Source organism: Oncorhynchus nerka, linkage group LG6, assembly GCF_034236695.1.
Source record: "Oncorhynchus nerka isolate Pitt River linkage group LG6, Oner_Uvic_2.0, whole genome shotgun sequence".
Taxonomy (NCBI): Eukaryota; Metazoa; Chordata; class Actinopteri; order Salmoniformes; family Salmonidae; genus Oncorhynchus; species Oncorhynchus nerka.
In genome coordinates, this window is record NC_088401.1 from 92,796,760 (window position 1) to 92,805,841 (window position 9,082).

The following is a 9,082-nucleotide window of genomic DNA, read 5'->3' on the forward strand; positions in this document are numbered from 1 at the left end:
ATTACTTCGTTCAGTTTGTATTGCTAATACAATGGTCAGGCTGGTCTGTCATAATATAATAGAGACAGTAGATCTAGCTGGTCTGTCATAATATAATAGAGACAGTATATCTACCTGGTCTGTCATAATATAATAGAGACAGTAGATCTAGCTGGTCTGTCATAATATAATAGAGACAGTAGATCTAGCTGGTCTGTCATAATATAATAGAGACAGTAGATCTAGCTGGTCTGTCATAATATAATAGAGACAGTAGATCTAGCTGGTCTGTCATAATATAATAGAGACAGTAGATCTAGCTGGTCTGTCATAATATAATAGAGACAGTAGATCTAGCTGGTCTGTCATAATATAATAGAGACAGTAGATCTAGCTGGTCTGTCATAATATAATAGAGACAGTAGATCTAGCTGGTCTGTCATAATATAATAGAGACAGTAGATCTAGCTGGTCTGTCATAATATAATAGAGACAGTAGATCTAGCTGGTCTGTCATAATATAATAGAGACAGTAGATCTAGCTGGTCTGTCATAATATAATAGAGACAGTAGATCTAGCTGGTCTGTCATAATACAATAGAGACAGTAGATCTAGCTGGTCTGTCATAATATAATAGAGACAGTAGATCTAGCTGGTCTGTCATAATACAATAGAGACAGTAGATCTAGCTGGTCTGTCATAATACAATTGAGACAGTAGATCTAGCTGGTCTGTCATAATATAATAGAGACAGTAGATCTAGCTGGTCTGTCATAATATAATAGAGACAGTAGATCTAGCTGGTCTGTCATAATATAATAGAGACAGTAGATCTAGCTGGTCTGTCATAATATAATAGAGACAGTAGATCTAGCTGGTCTGTCATAATATAATAGAGACAGTAGATCTAGCTGGTCTGTCATAATATAATAGAGACAGTAGATCTATCTGGTCTGTCATAATATAATAGAGACAGTAGATCTAGCTGGTCTGTCATAATACAATAGAGACAGTAGATCTACCTGGTCTGTCATAATATAATAGAGACAGTAGATCTAGCTGGTCTGTCATAATATAATAGAGACAGTAGATCTAGCTGGTCTGTCATAATATAGACATAGAGACAGTAGATCTAGCTGGTCTGTCATAATATAATAGAGACAGTAGATCTAGCTGGTCTGTCATAATATAATAGAGACAGTAGATCTAGCTGGTCTGTCATAATATAATAGAGACAGTAGATCTAGCTGGTCTGTCATAATATAATAGAGACAGTAGATCTAGCTGGTCTGTCATAATATAATAGAGACAGTAGATCTAGCTGGTCTGTCATAATATAATAGAGACAGTAGATCTAGCTGGTCTGTCATAATATAATAGAGACAGTAGATCTAGCTGGTCTGTCATAATATAATAGAGACAGTAGATCTAGCTGGTCTGTCATAATATAATAGAGACAGTAGATCTAGCTGGTCTGTCATAATATAATAGAGACAGTAGATCTAGCTGGTCTGTCATAATATAATAGAGACAGTAGATCTAGCTGGTCTGTCATAATATAATAGAGACAGTAGATCTAGCTGGTCTGTCATAATATAATAGAGACAGTAGATCTAGCTGGTCTGTCATAATATAATAGAGACAGTAGATCTAGCTGGTCTGTCATAATATAATAGAGACAGTAGATCTAGCTGGTCTGTCATAATATAATAGAGACAGTAGATCTAGCTGGTCTGTCATAATATAATAGAGACAGTAGATCTAGCTGGTCTGTCATAATATAATAGAGACAGTAGATCTAGCTGGTCTGTCATAATATAATAGAGACAGTAGATCTAGCTGGTCTGTCATATTATAATAGAGCATAGAGACAGTAGATCTAGCTGGTCTGTCATAATATAATAGAGACAGTAGATCTAGCTGGTCTGTCATAATATAATAGAGACAGTAGATCTAGCTGGTCTGTCATAATATAATAGAGACAGTAGATCTAGCTGGTCTGTCATAATATAATAGAGACAGTAGATCTAGCTGGTCTGTCATAATATAATAGAGACAGTAGATCTAGCTGGTCTGTCATAATATAATAGAGACAGTAGATCTAGCTGGTCTGTCATAATATAATAGAGACAGTAGATCTAGCTGGTCTGTCATAATATAATAGAGACAGTAGATCTAGCTGGTCTGTCATAATATAATAGAGACAGTAGATCTAGCTGGTCTGTCATAATATAATAGAGACAGTAGATCTAGCTGGTCTGTCATATATATAATAGAGACAGTAGATCTAGCTGGTCTGTCATTTTATAATAGAGACATAGAGACAGTAGATTTAGCTGGTCTGTCATAATATAATAGAGACAGTAGATCTAGCTGGTCTGTCATAATATAATAGACACAGTAGATCTAGCTGGTCTGTCATAATATAATAGAGACAGTAGATCTACCTGGTCTGTCATAATATAATAGAGACAGTAGATCTAGCTGGTCTGTCATAATATAATAGAGACAGTAGATCTAGCTGGTCTGTCATAATATAATAGAGACAGTAGATCTAGCTGGTCTGTCATAATATAATAGAGACAGTAGATCTAGCTGGTCTGTCATAATATAATAGAGACAGTAGATCTAGCTGGTCTGTCATAATATAATAGAGACAGTAGATCTAGCTGGTCTGTCATAATATAATAGAGACAGTAGATCTAGCTGGTCTGTCATAATATAATAGAGACAGTAGATCTAGCTGGTCTGTCATAATATAATAGAGACAGTAGATCTAGCTGGTCTGTCATAATATAATAGAGACAGTAGATCTACCTGGTCTGTCATAATATAATAGAGACAGTAGATCTAGCTGGTCTGTCATAATATAATAGAGACAGTAGATCTAGCTGGTCTGTCATAATATAATAGAGACAGTAGATCTAGCTGGTCTGTCATAATATAATAGAGACAGTAGATCTAGCTGGTCTGTCATAATATAATAGAGACAGTAGATCTAGCTGGTCTGTCATAATATAATAGAGACAGTAGATCTAGCTGGTCTGTCATAATATAATAGAGACAGTAGATCTAGCTGGTCTGTCATAATATAATAGAGACAGTAGATCTAGCTGGTCTGTCATAATATAATAGAGACAGTAGATCTAGCTGGTCTGTCATAATACAATAGAGACAGTAGATCTAGCTGGTCTGTCATAATATAATAGAGACAGTAGATCTAGCTGGTCTGTCATAATATAATAGAGACAGTAGATCTAGCTGGTCTGTCATAATATAATAGAGACAGTAGATCTAGCTGGTCTGTCATAATATAATAGAGACAGTAGATCTAGCTGGTCTGTCATAATATAATAGAGACAGTAGATCTAGCTGGTCTGTCATAATATAATAGAGACAGTAGATCTAGCTGGTCTGTCATAATATAATAGAGACAGTAGATCTAGCTGGTCTGTCATAATATAATAGAGACAGTAGATCTAGCTGGTCTGTCATAATATAATAGAGACAGTAGATCTAGCTGGTCTGTCATAATATAATAGAGACAGTAGATCTAGCTGGTCTGTCATTTTATAATAGAGACATAGAGACAGTAGATTTAGCTGGTCTGTCATAATATAATAGAGACACATTACATTTACATTTAAGTCATTTAGCAGACGCTCTTATCCAGAGCGACTTACAAATTGGTGCATTCACCTTATGACCTCCAGTGGAACAGTAGTGCATCTAAATCTTTTCAGGGGAGGGGGTGAGAGGGATTACTTTATCCTATCCTAGGTATTCCTTAAAGAGGTGGGGTTTCAGGTGTCTCCGGAAGGTGGTGATTGACTCCGCTGTCCTGGCGTCGTGAGGGAGTTTGTTCCACCATTGGGGGCCAGAGCAGCGAACAATTTTGACTGGGCTGAGCAGGAACTGTACTTCCTCAGTGGTAGGGAGGCGAGCAGGCCAGAGGTGGATGAATGCAGTGCCCTTGTTTGGGTGTAGGGCCTGATCAGAGCCTGGAGGTACTGAGGTGCCGTTCCCCTCACAGCTCCGTAGGCAAGCACCATGGTCTTGTAGCGGATGCGAGCTTCAACTGGAAGCCAGTGGAGGGAGCGGAGGAGCGGGGTGACGTGAGAGAACTTGGGAAGGTTGAACACCAGACGGGCTGCGGCGTTCTGGATGAGTTGTAGGGGTTTAATGGCACAGGCAGGGAGCCCAGCCAACAGCGAGTTGCCGTAATCCAGACGGGAGATGACAAGTGCCTGGATTAGGACCTGCGCCGCTTCCTGTGTGAGGCAGGGTCGTACTCTGCGGATGTTGTAGAGCATGAACCTACAGGAACGGGCCACCGCCTTGATGTTAGTTGAGAACGACAGGGTGTTGTCCAGGATCACGCCAAGGTTCTTAGCGCTCTGGGAGGAGGACACAATGGAGTTGTCCACCGTGATGGCGAGATCATGGCACTAGATCTAGCGGGTCTGTCATATTATAATAGAGATCTAGCTGGTCTGTCATAATATAATAGAGACAGTAGATCTAGCTGGTCTGTCATAATATAATAGAGACAGTAGATCTAGCTGGTCTGTCATAATATAATAGAGACAGTAGATCTAGCTGGTCTGTCATAATATAATAGAGACAGTAGATCTAGCTGGTCTGTCATAATATAATAGAGACAGTAGATCTAGCTGGTCTGTCATAATATAATAGAGACAGTCTGTCATTTTATAATAGAGACATAGAGACAGTAGATTTAGCTGGTCTGTCATAATATAATAGACACAGTAAATCTAGCTGGTCTGTCATAATATAATAGACACAGTAGATCTAGCTGGTCTGTCATAACATAATAGAGACAGTATATCTACCTGGTCTGTCATAATATAATAGAGACAGTAGATCTACCTGCTCTGTCAAAATATAATAGAGACAGTAGATCTAGCTGGTCTGTCATAATATAATAGAGACAGTAGATCTAGCTGGTCTGTCATAATATAATAGAGACAGTATATCTAGCTGGTCTGTCATAATATAATAGAGACAGTAGATCTAGCTGGTCTGTCATAATATAATAGAGACAGTAGATCTAGCTGGTCTGTCATAAAATAATAGAGACAGTAGATCTAGCTGGTCTGTCATAATATAATAGAGACAGTATATCTACCTGGTCTGTCATAATATAATAGATTTATTAGATCTAGCTGGTCTGTCATAATATATAATAGACACGAGTATATCTAGCTGGTCTGTCATAATATAATAGACACAGCAGATCTACCTGGTCTGTCATAGTATAATAGAGACAGTAGATCCTGCTTTGGTTTTCATAAAATAATGAGACCTTGAGTAGATCTAGCTGGTCTGTCATTATATAATAGAGACAGTAGATCTAGCTGGTCTCTCGTAATATAATAGAGACAGTAGATCTAGCTGGTCTGTCAGAGTACAATAGAGACAGTAGATCTAGCTGGTCTGTCATAATATAACAGAGACAGTAGATCTAGCTGGTCTATCATAAAATAATAGTGACAGTAGATCTAGCTGGTCTGTCATAGTACAATAGAGACAGTAGGTGTAGCTGGTCTGTCATAATATAATAGAGACAGTAGATCTAGCTGGTCTGTCATTATATAATAGAGACGGTAGATCTAGCTGGTATCTCGTAATATAATAGAGACAGTAGATCTAGCTGGTCTGTCAGAGTACAATAGAGACAGTAGATCTAGCTGGTCTGTCATAATATAACAGAGACAGTATATCTAGCTGGTCTGTCATAATATAATAAGACAGTAGATCTAGCTGGTCTGTCATAATATAATAGAGACAGTATATCTAGTTGGTCTGTCATTTATAATAGAGACATAGAGACAGTAGATTTAGCTGGTATCTGTCATAATATAATAGAGACACTAGATCTAGCTGGTCTGTCAGATTACAATAGAACAATGGAGATCTAGCTGGTCTGTCATAGAGACAGTAGATATAGCTGGTCTGCTGCATAATATAATAGACACAGTAGATCTAGCTGGTCTGTCATAATATAATAATAGAGACAGTAGATCTACCTGGTCTGTCATAGTATAATAGAGACAGTAGATCTAGCTGGTCTGTCATAATATAATAGAGACAGTAGATCTTGCTGGTCTGTCATAGTATAATAGAGACAGTAGATCTAGCTGGTCTGTCATAATATAACGAGACAGTAGATCTAACTGGTCTGTCATAATATAATAGAAACTAGTAGAGACAGTAGATCTAAGCTGGTCTGTCATTTTATAATAGAGACATAGAGAGCTGGTCTATACATAATAGATTTAGCTGGTCTGTCATAATATAATAAGAGACATAAAGACAGTAAATTTAGCTGGTCTGTCATAATATAATAGACACAGTAGATCTAGCTGGTCTGTCATAACATAATAGAGACAGTATATCTACCTGGTCTGTCATAATATAATAGAGACAGTAGATCTACCTGCTCTGTCAAAATATAATAGATTTAGTAGATCTAGCTGGTCTGCCATAATATAATAGACACAGTATATCTAGCTGGTCTGTCATAATATAATAGACACAGCAGATCTACCTGGTCTGTCATAGTATAATAGAGACAGTAGATCTAGCTGGTCTGTCATAAAATAATAGAGACAGTAGATCTAGCTGGTCTGTCAGAGTACAATAGAGACCGTAGATCTAGCTGGTCTGTCGTAATATAATGAGACAGTAGATCTGGCTGGTGTATCATGTAATAATAGAGACGGTAGATCTAGCTGGTCTGTCATAATATAATAGAGACATAAAGACATGTAGATTCTAGCTGGTCTGTCATAATAATAGAGACAGTAGATTTGGTCTGTCATCTATAATGAGGAGACAGTAGATCTTGCTGGTCTGTCATAATATAATAGGAGACTAGTAGATCTAGCTGGTCTGTCATAGGATAATGAGAGACAGTAGATCTAGCTGGTCTGTCATAATATAATAGAGACAGTAGATCTAGCTGGTCTGTCATTATATAATAGAGACAGTGGATCTAGCTGATCTGTCATAATACAATAGAGACAGTAGATCTAGCTGGTCTGTCATAATATAACAGAGACAATAGATCTAGCTGGTCTGTCATAATACAATAGAGACAGTAGATCTAGCTGGTCTGTCATAATATAACAGAGACAATATATCTAGCTGGTCTGTCATAATACAATAGAGACAGTAGATCTACCTGGTCTGTCATAATATTTTAGAGACATTATATCTACCTGGTGTGTCATAATATAATAGAGACAGTAGATCTAGTTGGTCTGTCATAATATAATAGAGACATAAAGACAGTAGATCTAGCTGGTCTGTCATAGAGACATAGAGACAGTAGGTGAAGCTGGTCTGTCATAATATAATAGAGACAGTAGATCTAGCTGGTCTGTCATTATATAATAGAGACGGTGGATCTAGCTGGTCTCTCGTAATATGATAGAGACAGTAGATCTAGCTGGTCTGTCATAATATAATATAGACAGTATATCTACCTGGTCTGTCATAATATAATAGAGACAGTAGAGACAGTAGATCTAGCTGGTCTGTCATAATATAACAGAGACAGTAGATCTAGCTGGTCTGTCATAATATAATAGAGACATAGAGACAGTAGATCTAGCTGGTCTGTCATGATATAATAGAGACATAGAGACAGTAGATCTAGCTGGTCTGTCATAATATAATAGAGACAGTAGATCTACCTGGTCTGTCATAATATAATAGAGACAGTAGATCTAGCTGGTCTGTCATAATATAATAGAGACATAGAGACAGTAGATCTAGCTGGTCTGTCATAAAATAATAGAGACAGTAGATCTAGCTGGTCTGTCATAATATAATAGAGACGGTAGATCTAGCTGGTCTCTCATAATATAATAAAGACAGTAGATCTAGCTGGTCTGTCATAATATAATAGAGACGGTAGATCTAGCTGGTCTCTCATAATATAATAACGACAGTAGATCTAGCTGGTCTGTCATAATATAATAGAGACGGTAGATTTAGCTGGTCTGTCATAATATAATAGAGACACTAGATCTAGCTGGTCTGTCATTTTATAATAGAGACATAGAGAGTAGATATAGCTGGTCTGCCATAATATAATAGACACAGTAGATCTAGCTGGTCTGTCATAATATAATAGAGACAGCAGATCTACCTGGTCTGTCATAGTATAATAGAGACAGTAGATCTAGCTGGTCTGTCATAATATAATAGAGACAGCAGATCTAACTGGTCTGTCATAGTATAATAGAAACAGTAGAGACAGTAGATCTAGCTGGTCTGTCATTTTATAATAGAGACATAGAGACAGTAGATTTAGCTGGTCTGTCATAATATAATAGACACAGTAAATCTAGCTGGTCTGTCATAATATAATAGACACAGTAGATCTAGCTGGTCTGTCATAACATAATAGAGACAGTATATCTACCTGGTCTGTCATAATATAATAGAGACAGTATACCTGCTCTGTCAAAATATAATAGAGACAGTAGATCTAGCTGGTCTGTCATAATATAATAGACACAGTAGATCTAGCTGGTCTGTCATAATATAATAGAGACAGTAGATCTACCTGGTCTGTCATAATATAATAGAGACAGTAGATCTAGCTGGTCTGTCATAATATAATAGAGACAGTAGATCTAGCTGGTCTGTCATAATATAATAGAGACAGTAGATCTAGCTGGTCTGTCATAATATAATAGAGACAGTAGATCTAGCTGGTCTGTCATAATATAATAGAGACAGTAGATCTAGCTGGTCTGTCATAATATAATAGAGACAGTAGATCTAGCTGGTCTGTCATAATATAATAGAGACAGTAGATCTAGCTGGTCTGTCATAATATAATAGAGACAGTAGATCTAGCTGGTCTGTCATAATATAATAGAGACAGTAGATCTAGCTGGTCTGTCATAATATAATAGAGACAGTAGATCTAGCTGGTCTGTCATAATATAATAGAGACAGTAGATCTAGCTGGTCTGTCATAATATAATAGAGACAGTAGATCTAGCTGGTCTGTCATAATATAATAGAGACAGTAGATCTAGCTGGTCTGTCATAATATAATAG